Below are 13,804 nucleotides of genomic sequence, written 5' to 3' on the forward strand. Positions count from 1 at the left end.
AATGGCTGTGCTCCCACATTTTTTCTTGTTTAGTTATAATTTTTTAAAATGTCTGTCATTTTGAGTCTAAAATAACGACCGTTATTTCACGTTTTGTCCGCCCGTCAGTGCCACAACAGCTGATGGTACATTATTCTAGTTCTAGCTCTACTGGACTGATTGCCCTTTGGGTGTGTCTTAAATTGAAAAGGCCATTGAATTTAATAGTAAAGATGGTGAAAAGGCGGGGAAAAAAAGAAAAACTGTGTGTGAACAACCAAAAATATAACGTTGTTGTTTGCAAAAGAAGTAAGAAAATAATTGTCATGAGCATTATTTGACGTCCACCTCAAAAGACATCCATCATTTAATACACTGTGTGCAAATGACGGACATGCAATTCATTGAAGTCAATAATGCAATAACAAACTTTTTTTAAACAACAAAAAAAAAGCAGACACCTTTTTCCTTATACCTATCCACAGTTTCCACAGGGTAAGTAAGAGATCAAGGGGGTTTGACCACTGGGGCCCCCAAAAACTTAAGATTAGTGACCCCAAAATCCAAGCGGTGGGCTGCTACTCTATTCACTCTTTATGGAGTTGCTGAAGATAGCTAAAAGCTGCATTTGATTATCTCTGGCAGCTCCATAGAAATTGAATAGAGCAGTGGTGCACAGCTGTTTTTTTTCCTTTATGAGATCAGTAAAGCACTTTGCTGAGTACCATTCTTTTATGACCTGAAGGCTGGAGCAGGATTCCATTTAAGGTCCTATTAGATGGACCGATTATATGTCATATAATCGCTCGTTGTCCAATAATGACCCGCTTTCAGATGCACATCTCCTTGTGTAATAGGGCATGTGTGGATGGCGACTTAAATCAGAAGGCTGCAGGTTCAATCGATTTTACAACCCTGGCCGCATGATCAAGGTTCCGTAAATGAGCACTGAGCCAGGAGACTGCTTCCTTAAAGGCGCACCAATCTAGCACACTCTTAGAGGAGCCTTTGCACAGCTCAACTACCAGGCAGACATGGCTGTACAATTGATCTCTGGATCGTTTGTGACGTCTTACTTCCTAATTACACTAAGAGATGTGTGGCCCATGTACAATGGTTTTTAATCCTGCTAAAATGATGTGATCAGCCAATGAACAAAGTGGCCACTGGGCCTATTATACAGTGTAGTAATGGCCTGTAACAGGGCCCCAAGGTAAGTTTTACACAGCTTGTTATGACAGATTTTTTTATTGAGTTTTTTGAGCCAAAGCCAGAATTGAAAAGGGGAGAGAAATATAGAGGAAGGAAAGATAAGTAGTGTTTTTATTTATTTATTTAATCCAGCCAATCAGTAGCATGGCCAACTAAAATAAATATCTTTACTCCTATTAACTCTATCCTATGGGCATGAATATTGATCTGGGAAAGTTAAACATTTACAAATGTGACCGATCTTTCTAAATTAAGTCACTAAACACTGCTTAAGTCACTAAAAATGCATACTGCTAAGGACATAGAGTCCCTTTATTTCACACTGTTGATGGTGCTTTGGAGACTGCAGGAGCAAACAGAGTCAAACTGGGTCACTTTGACCAGAAACTTGTTGACCTATGTAGCTTTCAGAACATGGATGAGCAGTACAGGTGCCAAACAATACTATGCCTCTTCTGGACAATATATTTCCACCCAGCAGAACTACAAGAACAATGCCACATTCTGTAAATGAATATATTTTCTGACAATAAGTCTGGAAAGATTTATATTTTTTATTGTTTAACAAAGTAAAATAAATTTCTGAAACCCGAGTTATAACTGTTATTATATGTATCATGTATCAAACATCATAAAATTTATTATGCACAAGACAAAAAGACAGAAATGGCTGCACATCGCACCCATGGCTGACACGAAAGCTTATTCAGCTACATTTAAAACCAACATCAGAAGTTAGTATATAATTTGGCCAAACCATATTGCCTCATGTACCACGTGCAGGTCTTCTGATACACATGAGTCCCTAACCAAAAAACATCACTGTGCCGGTCACCGACCACAATCCCCGCAAAGCGTGCGCAAACAGAGAAGGGGGGCCACGGAATGGCCCTGCAACCCCATCGTCACAGGACCAGACCCTAAAGGGCCCCCCCAGACCCCGCAGGCGCCATCGGCGGAAAAAGTGGACGCCAAGCAACACAAGTGTGAAAAAGCTCTTACCTCTCTCCATTCCTCTGCAGGTAGAATGGGAGAATACTAGGAGATCCTCCCCTTATGTACACAGGTGCTTCCTGCTAATTTGGATTACATGGGTCTTACAAAACACGAGTGCTAGCCACAATGAAAAAAGGGACAGAATACATAAAATATGCACAAGCCAAAAAGACAGAAATGGCTGCACATCGCACCCATGGCTGACACGAAAGCTTATTCAGCTACATTTAAAACCAACATCAGAAGTTAGTATATAATTTGGCCAAACCATATTGCCTCATATACCACGTGCAGGTCTTCTGATACACATGAGTCCCTAACCAAAAAACATCACTGTGCCGGTCACCGACCACAATCCCCGCAAAGCGTGCGTAAACAGAGAAGGGGGGCCACGGAATGGCCTTGCAACCCCATCGTCACAGGACCAGACCCTAAAGGGCCCCTCCAGACCCCGCAGGTGCCACCGGCGGAAAAAGTGGACGCCAAGCAACACAAGTGTGAAAAAGCTCTTACCTCTCTCCATTCCTCTTGCCTGTACATGAGGCAATATGGTTTGGCCAAATTATATACTAACTTCTGATGTTGGTTTTAAATGTAGCTGAATAAGCTTTCGTGTCAGCCATGGGTGCGATGTGCAGCCATTTCTGTCTTTTTGGCTTGTGCATATCATAAAATTTATTATATTTAACTCCTGAAAATACTTAGTGTAATAAATATTAAGAAATATTTGTAAATGTATATGATGTTTGAAGTAATTTGTTAAACCCGGAAAAAAAAAGGACCAAACACATAGCTAATTGCCTTGGTTGACTTGTAAATATTTTTTTTAACCCCTTAACGACCGAGGGTGTACATTTACGCCCTCACAGGCTGAGCATACCATTGAACAGTGTATGCAATCTAGTGATTGCAGGTAATAAAAGTGTGTGTGTGTGTGTGTGTGTGTGTGGGTGGGGATATTAAAAACTTTTTAAAAATAAGATATAGCCCCTCCCCCAATTGAAGTTACAATTACCCACTTTACCATTTTATATATAAAACACATAAAAATAAATAAACATATACTAAAGCGTAACGTGCAATTGTCCGATCTACTAAGCTATAACAATAATATTCTTGTACGGTAAATGGCGTAAACCAAAAAAGGGAAAAAAAACAAGAATTGCAGATATTTTTGGCACTTTATTTATCAGAAAAAAATAAAAATAAAAATATTTTAAAAATATAAAAAAAATACAAAAACACAAGAGAGTGTGGCACAAAAAATTTTGCCCCAACCAGCCCTGTAGGTGATAAAAACAAAGCGATATGGCTCTTAGAAGCGAGGAGGAAAAAGCAAAAATTAAAATTGGTACTTTAGGCCAAAACCTACAGTGTCATTAAGTGGTTAAAAAGTGACTTTTCAAACAGAATGGAGCAAAGGAAAATCTGTAAAGAGAGGATGCAGTAAGCATCCAGTGATATAGGCATTCAGAATTTCTTTATTGTGTTATATAACGAAAACAAAAAAGATCTCCCTTTAATTATAAAGATATTTTAAGAAATTAACCAGTCCATAATTATAAACCTAAAGCTTATAAACACTAAACAGAGCACAAAGGATGACACTGTAATGCATAACTTTTTATTCTACATTATTTTTAGACAGAAAATAACAAAAGAATTGAGCAGTTCACCTAAATATCAATTAAATGCCGGGGTCAACAGACAAACATGCACTATCCAATGCAATAATATATAAAATGAATTCATAATATAGAGTAATAAGTCGAGTAAAAAACATGAGAAAGTAAAGATATACCTGTTTTTTTATATACTACACATAAATGGCTGTTGAGCGCTTCTAGTGTACTGGTATTATGGCCATCATGCCTTCGGGCTTGGAGTTGCCCCTTTTTCTGATACCTTAAATCCATAATTATAATATTTAGGATATAGAGGTTTTCTGCTAGAGAAACAAATTCTGACATAAATCACATTAAAAATCAAATTAAAAACTCTTAAAATGTTTTCATAATTTGCTTGTCAGGTGGCCTTGCATTTCACAGTGTCGTGATCATTGGAAATAATGCGATGCAATATTTGACATATGTCCAGTCAGAAAAATAATTTCTCTTTTGGTGAGTTGCTCTGCACTGATTCTGCTTTCTTTGGGGCAATCGGTAGGGCCCCACATGAAAATGCTTTCAGTCACGGTCCTTTAAACATGTAAAGTAGAAATGATGGATTATCATTTTATGCACAGAGTATCAGCTGGACAAAATGGCTCTTTATCATATTGAAATGGAAGTTGCTGAAAGAATGAACCATCACAGTTGTGTCACTCTCAGAGTAACTGTAAAGATACAAAATAACTGTTAGGCTAGAACACTGCAGGGGGAAAAAAGAGAAAGAAGAGGAAAAGCAAACAAATAAAGACCAAACAAAGAGTGACAAGCCATCCTGGACACTGGATTAGTTATAGATGAGACAAGAAGTGTATGATGAAATTAATGTCCTACTGTCAACTTTTTAGATTTCATTTTTAAGGAGAATGGACCAGAAATCAATTGCCCCGAACCTCAACTAGTTCAACAAACCAGGCTTTCATTTGTTTTACTGCTGGCTTTCATATAGAAAGTGCAGCCAAGCACAGTATAGAACGTTCATTGGTAGTCATTATTACCTGTGATATTTGAACACTTAAGTTAAAGGTCAAAGGTGTGTAGAATTGCTTCTTGAAGAAATTTCTCAGTAATATATTTTGCACATTATGTAGTGCTTTGATTTGTTACATGCAAACAATACTTGCAGGCTTTTTGTTATGTAAAAAATATTTTTTTTTAAGTTTTGAAAAAGAAAAAATAAAAGTTTCAAAAAGGAAATAAAAAAATATAAATTTAAAAAAGAAAAAAGAGTTTTATGTAAGGGTGTAAACTGCCTGGCCTGCTAACTGGGAGTATACAAAAATTGGACAATGATGCCATTATAGTTATGTTCCATCACAAGAATCCTTCCCCTATCTGTGAATACCAGGGAGAAAAACATGCAAGAAAAATGATATCTAAAACTAATATTCATGTTAATACAATGCTCTCTACACATCCCTACCACTTGTTTAGTTTGCGTGCTTCATTGTAAAAAGAGACAATGAATTACAATGTATTTGGCCTTCAAGCATACGAGAGGCAACTACTCAATTTCCTACAGTTAGTAATTGACTGGCACTGTGAATTTGCTGCATAAAGTAGATGATACAAAATTGTGCGCAATCCTACTACATCTTTTGGCTGGGTTCACACTACGTATATTTCAGTCAGTATTGTGGTCATCATATTGGAACCAAAACCAGGAGTGGATTAAAAACACATAAAGGATCTGTTCACACAATGTTGAAATTGAGTGGATGGCCGCCATATAACAGTAAATAACGGCCATTATTTCAATACAACAGCCGTTGTTTTAAAATAACAGCAAATATTTGCCATTAAATGGCGGTCATCCACTCAATTTCAACATTGTGTGAACAGATCCTTTCTGTGTTTTTAATCCACTCCTGGTTTTGGTTGCAATATGAGGACCACAATACTGACTGAAATATACGTAGTGTGAACCTAGCCTTTACTTGTATTAAAAGTGCCCATTTACCTTGATTAGAGCAACATTCCCAGGGTTCACATTAGGGTTGGGATAAATGGTCATTTTTTAAGGCTACTTTTTATACAAATAATTTAAATGGACACTGTCACTTCAAGAAGCTGGTGATATGCTGGGGAAAAAAGTCAAACTTTGGTGGAGGTCTCAGTCCCCCACTGATCACTAGATACAGCCTATAAAGGTGCAAACTAGTTGCTTAGACACACTTCTATAGAATTTTATATCTCATGGAAAGCCAGGAGAAGAAGTGCTTTGTGATGAACGCTTACAGTTAAATGATGCAGCAATATAAGTGACAGAGCAAGAAGCCACTGGCTTCCCGCCCTGCAAGTCTCTCTTGTGGCCAGAGACAGCATTGCACCTCCAACCACAAGAGGCTGCTCTCCGTCCCAGCTCCCGGGTGCATGTGTGAAATCACTCGGGCTCTTCAGAGCTTGGAAACAGAAGGAACATTGGGGGACTATGCCAGGCAAGATGGGCCAGGTGAGTATGTTTGTATGAATATGTAAAGTCACAAGTCTTTACCTTTGAAGAACTGTTGTATAAGAGGTTTATACTAATGTAAGATCTTTTGGCCCACCAAGGAATGCAAATGCACCTGGGGGGTGGTGGTGCTACAAATAACCTTTTAAAAAAAACTTATTGCAGTGTTCTCTTTTCTTTAAAATCTGTTGCTGCAGGACTAGAGAAAACTATTATATAGAAATAAAGTTGAGAAAGTCTACCTGTAGCAGCATTGAATGTCTTCCAGTAGTATAGTTAACACATTTGCTTTTGGATGGCTATTAATCCTAATGGAGATGGTTTAAAGAATGTCCTTCTTTGCCTAAAGCATGATGTCACTTCACGAAATGTACTTTTTTAAATGTCTTGAACTATTTAATTTACTGCCAAGGTTTTGAAAGAACAGTGATTCAGTGCTTTGGTAAAAGTACAAATATGTAGCTTCATTGGGAGGTCTCAATCAGAGCCGCTGACAACATGAAAGGGAAAACATGCTGTAATGCAGACATAGAGCGAAATATAGTCAGGAGGGCTTTTAACCACAATTGGTGAAATTTGCTTTCCCCAGGACATTCATTCTAAAACATTTTGTTTTTCACAGCCCTGTTTTATGCTTTGCTCGTGACACCATTTGTTATATATTTCAGGAATATGACTGAAACTGGACAATAAAGGAACCAATTTGAGGGCACATAATTTTTAGAGAGCAGAAAATCCTAATGGTTAAATTTGAATCCTATAATTTATATTATGTTGGAGAAAGAACAAATGGACATTTATTGCAATTTTTCATTGTTTCACTCTAGAATGCGGTTAGGTTTGCTTTATTATGTGGTCGTCAATGACTGTTCCATTTTATTAAAAACAATTTAGACTTTTTTAAAGTATGCGCTCACAGTGTTAATCGTGAGCTGTACCTGGACTGCAAACCGGCCAAAAATTTGGTGTGTAATATCTCTACAGTATAAAACACTTTTATTTGTATGGAGAAATGACTCTTTAAGTAACATAGATCTGATGTCTCTATACCTGTAATAACCCATTCAATAAATTTCACACATTATTTATGGCCAATAAATGTCAGTGTTTGTCTCCTAATCAGTAAGCCCCAGCCCTGAAGCAGTTACGGGTCTGTGGGTCTAGTGTGGGTCTAGTGAGATTCTTGGGTCTGAGGGTGTTGTGTATCTGCTTAAAGAGACCACCAAACTTTGGTATGGTGTCTTACAAGGCAAATGGAGAGCTACAGTACTTTGCACACTTTTTCCCCATGGAGCATTGCAAGGCTTATAAGTCTCTCTATGCCAACTGGGGGGTCTCTTGGTACACTTGCTCTGTAACTGCTGGTATATAAAGTCAAGCCATACCAAGCCATATATGGTATATGGCTTGGTATATAAACTCCAATCATGTTTTATGACCCTTTAAGGGTTGAACATTGATTTGAAGGTCAGCTACATTCAGTATGTGGCTATATAGAGTAAGTTTTTTTTCATTCTGCAGGAGATGTACTGTACATTGCATACTCTTTACTATTGAGCACTGCATGGATTGTACAACATATATGCCAGTTTGGCAGTTTCCTCAAAGAGCCAAAAAACAAACAAACAAAACGTCTTCTGTTCCTTAAAGAATTGTTTCATAAAGGAAACCCCATTGTAAATGGAAGCTGTCCTTCAGTAATCACTGGGGACGTTGCATCTGACCACCCATGTAATGTCATTCAGAATGTTGTCTATATGTCTTAATATGATACAAGAACAGGTGTTGTCCTCATAAGTTTTTTTTTCTAAAGTGAAATTGGCTAAAATTATTAACAGACACATACTTGCCTCTACAATTTTGGCACATTTTGGACTCTCCTATGGAAAAAGAAGAAAACTCTTTAAATTGAGAAGCTATGTACCCTCGTCTTATATATGAGGCCTGTGGAGCCCCCTTTGGAGCTTGCACTGAGCTATAACGATACATTATGTCTTTTACAACAGGAATAAGACATTACAATTTTTGGTAAATTTTTGTAAAAAAAACAATGCATAATCGGTAACTGGCCATCTCCTTCCATGTGACATATTTAATAGTGGTGCCTTTCCCTGTATTGGAGGTGACAGCCACCTCTGCACTTTCTATAGCTAAAGGCCCTATTACACGGACCAATGTGTCAGATCAGCACTTGCTTGCTTGCTTCCCGGCGCTATTGCACGTTATGCAGGGAGCTGTGGGAGTGGGATTTTTTTTTTAACATGTTAAAAGACAAGGATTGTGCATGACGGCTGATTGTTGCCTCTTACCAGAAGCTATCACACCCAGTGATTATAGACCGCAATGGCCAATAATCAGTCAAATATGGCCAATAACCACTTGGTGTAATAGGGCCTTAAGTCTCCGATCTTTTACTTACTTGCATTGCCAAATGAGATAAAAATGAGATTATCCCTCAAAAAACTGACACTCTCCTCCTTAGCCAAAAAGATCAACTAGGTAATACAAAATGTTTTATTCAAAATTAATCTAATGTTATCTAATATCTAATAGCTGTTTTTTTTTTTAATTATTATTACTATTATTGAACATTTACTGGGACAATAATTTTACTGGACTCTACAATTCCAGGCTTGTCTTAGAGCCAGTCATCATAAGCACTGGATTACTTAGATTTAGAATTAGCAGACTATCTAATAGAAAAATGTGTGAGCGACACGAGAAAGAAATGCCGAATGCGGTCATGTTGCTCACTTAGCTTTATGTACAAGCCACCATATCTAGTCACCAGTGCGCTTTTAGGTCTGACAGCTCTGAGTTATAGCTGTTGTGGGATCCTATCTCATTAACTGAAAGGGGAGAATAAAACATCAGACAATCATAAAAATAATTTGGCACTGGGAATCCACTTAGGAGCAGCTGTCAAACAGGTTGGAAGATAAACTTCGGAATAAAAAGAATAGAGGGCTTTGGTGTCAAGGCATATGCTTTCTGCACATTATAGACTTCTTAATGATATGAAGTGCTTGTGTTTATGCAGAACAGGCAGACACTCCATATATGATATTGATTATACCTTAACCCCAATTTAGTAGAGTCTTGCTTCTGCTTCTAATCAGATATTGCAGCGGCATTTTTAAACGTCCCTTAATGCCAAGCCATATTTTATCTCCGAAGGCTGTAGCAGGAGATAGGGCTTTGTCTTGCTTCTCCTTGTGGCTGGGAGCCCAGGTTTAGGACACCGAGGTCCCTTTGGGGCTCTTCCCTGGCAGACTCCATCTAGAAATTTAAAACATACATCTTTATCACGCTGCTTTTGTCAGACAACATTAGATAATTAATTGCCCATTTGTCAGCCATGCACTGAAGATGTGAAAACCCCAAACACAATCAGGATAAATATAGATGCTCTCTAAAGGCGGTTTGTTCTGTCACACGGCTCTGGTGAGCATATTTTAACTATTAAATGAGGCTCATTATTAATCACATGTAATGTTAATTCATTACCAGCCGCACAGTGCTGAAGCCTGTCTATGACTTTCAATTTGGTTAAAGAGCTAATTGGCAAGCATGCCTGGCACTGCGCTCACATAGCTGGTTAATTGTTATTAATGATGCTATATGCTTCCTACCTGTATACCATTTCATCAGAATAATCATCTGGACACGTAATGCTTTTCTTTTTATTCTCACAATGAAAATTTACATTTTATATAAAATTTGTAACAGATTTTGTAATGAAATAATGGTTTAGTTCCACTTTGACACAACTAATAACCCCCTATTACTTGAACTAAGTCTACTGTACTTTACCAACTACTGTAAGTCATGGAGCTGTATTAGTAAGCTGCACAAGGGCACAACAGTACATACAACTGTCATATATATATAGAGGTCCTACTAAATGTATGATGGACTACAAGCTCTTACCACACTTAACGACTTTCCTCTCTCCCCTAAGCCTGAACATAGAGAGATTCACCATAGAACACAATGGAAACAGCGGCCGGAGCCGGACTTTCCATTGTGTCAACTGACAGTTCTGTGCAACCGCTATTCAATGAATATCAGCTACACAAAACTGACATGTTAGTTTTCGTTGCGGCGGCTAGGGATCCTAGCCAGATACAATGTGTATACACTCTGGCCGGAATGCCATTGACTGCAGTGCAACGTAAATTTTCTATTAATCTAGGCCTTTGTTGCCAATCAGCAACAACGGCCGTGATTAATAGAAAATTTTTGCTGTGTGAACTAAGCCTAAGGGTAGCTTCACACGTAACGGATTCGCAGCAGATTTTACGCTGCATGTTTGCAGCGAAATCCTCTGCGAATCCTGCTACTGTGTTTTTCAATGGGGTTACATACCTGAAGCGGAATTTTCATTCCGCTGCAAGTATGTAACGCCAGCCCCTTTAACCCCCCACTGCTCACAGCATACATTACCTGCTCAGCGCCATGGCTACATGTGAGACTTCCGTTAATCCCGCTCAACCAATCAATTCAGGGCCCCGCCGCTGTCACTAATTGGCTGAGCGGGACCAATGGGAGCTGGGAGCTTCACATGAAGCCGCAGCGTGGCGCTGGGTCGAGCCGCTACGGGTATGTAAACCCATTGAAAAAAACAGTAGCAGGATTTGTATCGGATTTTGCTGCAAACTCGCAAGTGCCCCTGTCAAAACCCTTTCACATGTCAAGAGTCTTGATAGGTTGGGAGTCTGGGTGATCGGATCAGCACCAATTGTTAGAGAGAACCAGGAGAAGCATGGAAAGGTTTCCATGGTAGCAAAACCCCTTTAAGAAATGAAGTTTGCCATAACATAAGTCTCATGTACCCTTCCTGAGAAGCACAGGGTGATGATCTTGCTAGTGCTACAGAGTTATTAGATACTATTCCTTTTGTTCATACATGGGTAGTTGATTTTGTTGGACATTGTTTTCTGGTTGATGTTTTGATATTTTTTTTAAATATACAATTCAAATATACAATATACAAATGTGAGATTTTGTCAGTCAATTTACCCCTTGTGGTGACGGGTAAGTTTAAGCGCCTATTTCCACCTATGATAAGCTATTTACTCTGTTCTCTTTATATGGGCAAAGAGACTTCAGAGACCGGTTCCCAGGTGCAACCACAACTCGGCACTTACTATAGTTATGCCACAGTACCTATAAATACATTCCATCCCCAGCCTCATTAAGATCATATTAAAGTTTTTAATATGATCCCAAAACTTTTATTTCATTTTTTTTTTGCCATGGGCTTTAGGACTACAAATGTACAGCTGCTTGCTTTTTTTACTTAAATGTAAACTATGATTAAACAGATTGAAGCAATTTACTCAATTGCCAGTCTTCTTATTCACAGTTTAGTATTGGAATTCTTTTTGTTTCTTCACCAGCAAAGAGCTTTTGTATTCACCAGTCTTACATTTTCTTGTGTGGGTAAAACACATTTTACATATAATTTATCCCAGGCTCCTATTTTTTTTCCAACGGTGTCACCTGTTTTGTCATTTTTTTTCTTACTTCCTCCCAAAAGATGTAAGATGCTGCTGTTGTTTCGAAAGGAAATAAAGGCTTTTTCCCTCAAAATGTTAATTTCAAGGCTGAGTGGTTCATAGTCAGTGGGCCTTCCTGGAGGTATCATTCAAAGCTGGCTTCACATGGGTATCATTTGTCTCACCTGCTGCTTTTCCAGTGTAAAGAAAATAGTGACATTTTTTGTCCATACTTATAATAATTGGACTCTAAATGAACATTAAACAAATACGTCTTACCTTTGCTTTTAACAAGTATATTTCTGTAGTCTTAATCTGCTATTTGTCCAGTCTGTTAGTTGTCATGATCATCAGAGTGGTCTTGTCAGCTGGTTTGACTGATCTTCTGAAAGCAGTGACCTCTTCAGTCCTTCACTCTGTGATCTTAACTGTGTACAGGTCTGGAAATAACAGGCACAGTGTCAGGATATTATATTTAGAAGGCATGAATTAAAGATTAGTAGAATTTAGAAGGTTTTAGATTTAAAGCAATTGTACAGTCACAGGCTCAGAACCTATAGGTTATACATATCTGCTCAATATTTTCCTCAATATATTCCATTAGTGCTGTGATCTGTGACCACTGTTTACCTATAGTTACAGGAAGTTTAAGGTAGTCTGAGACACATCCCTGTCTCATCATTGGTTCAGGTTGTTGCTGTCTCCCTCCTCCCTGCAGCTCAGTCTTCTCTCATTAGCTTCTGTGTATAAGCACAAGTTTTTCGGAGATTCACATGGAAATAAATGTATAAAGCTGATGTCATGCACGTACCTGTCTTGAGCTTGGCACAACCCTCGGTTTGTGGTGTGCAGCCGAGACTGCGCCTGTAGTCAGGTTCTTTGTGTTTGTAAGATGTTTTTGCATTTGCCCTACTCCTTCTGCCTCAGTAATTGATTTCCTTACCACACCCATCTGTTCCCTGCATAGATTCCTCTGGTCACATTAAAGTTAACTTTGTTTTGCCTTGGTGATTTCTGTGACTGGTAGATCTCTCTGTCAGTCAGTGTGTTTTGTTATCAGGTGTCTGTGGCTCTGTGGGGGAGGATCCAATCACGTTCTGGACTTCCTAAACCTCCTATATATAATCTCCAGGGTATTAACCCCTTTCTGGCCATTAAGTCTTGTTTATACCTTGCAAGCTCAGCTCTTGTTTGATTTTCCTGTGATTACTCTCTGGCTTTTCTGATCCTTGCATCTGTACCTTGACTATCCTGGTTTTTCACCAGCCCTGACCTTTTTTGCCTGTGACTAGACTGCTCTTGCTTGATTTCATTTTTGGACTTTTGCTGCCTGCTTGTTGTGACCTTGGACCATTTATTATCTTGTCTATGTTGTCTATGTGTTGTGCAACACTGAATCTAAGTTAGGGACAGTCACCATGGTTGTCCGCAGGATAATTATCAAGTCCCAGGTATATAATGAAATGCATTAACAATAGTAAAAGAGGATCACTTTAACCCCTAGATGACCCTGGACATAACTGTATGTCCTGGGTCCCTAGGGAGCTATAAAGAGTGCTTCGGGGCAGAGCGCGCTTCATAGCAGGTGGGAAGTCATAGCACATAAATTAGTTAGTAAGTCACATTATCAATATGTCCTCTTTATTCTGGCTTTATTTCGTAAACATATTTAACTTTTTTAGGGTGTTACGGGGCTTAGAAATGTATCAGCAAATTATCAAATTTTCATGAAATTTCCAAAACTGATTTTTTTAAGGGACCAGTTCTTTTTTAAGTTGATTTAGGAGGCTTGTATACTGGAAACCCCCATAAGTGACCCCATTTTGGAAACTAGACACCTTAAAGAATTAATGTAGGGGTATAATGAGCATTTTAACCCTACAGGGGCTGAAGGAAAGTGTTCACCATTAGGCCGTAAAAAAATGGAAAATTAAAATTTTCCAATAATATATAAGTTTAGATTAAAGTTTCTTATTTTCAAAAGGAACATGAGAAAA

General features: G+C 38.4%; 1 protein-coding gene and 1 long non-coding RNA gene across 6 annotated transcripts in view; one reads left to right on the forward strand and one right to left on the reverse strand.

The window, feature by feature from the left end:
* The window catches only part of MECOM (MDS1 and EVI1 complex locus), a 430,268-nt gene that overhangs the window by 152,927 nt on the left and 263,537 nt on the right, over nt 1-13,804 (forward strand). The gene's annotated exons all lie outside the window — the stretch shown is intronic.
* The window catches only part of LOC138795738 (uncharacterized), a 42,663-nt gene continuing 40,995 nt past the window's right edge, over nt 12,137-13,804 (reverse strand). The window contains exon 3 of the long non-coding RNA XR_011363666.1: nt 12,137-12,247. This is a non-coding gene — a long non-coding RNA (uncharacterized lncRNA). The remainder of the gene's footprint in view (nt 12,248-13,804) is intronic.

This window comes from Dendropsophus ebraccatus, chromosome 6 (genome assembly GCF_027789765.1).
Source record: "Dendropsophus ebraccatus isolate aDenEbr1 chromosome 6, aDenEbr1.pat, whole genome shotgun sequence".
Classification (NCBI taxonomy): Eukaryota; Metazoa; Chordata; class Amphibia; order Anura; family Hylidae; genus Dendropsophus; species Dendropsophus ebraccatus.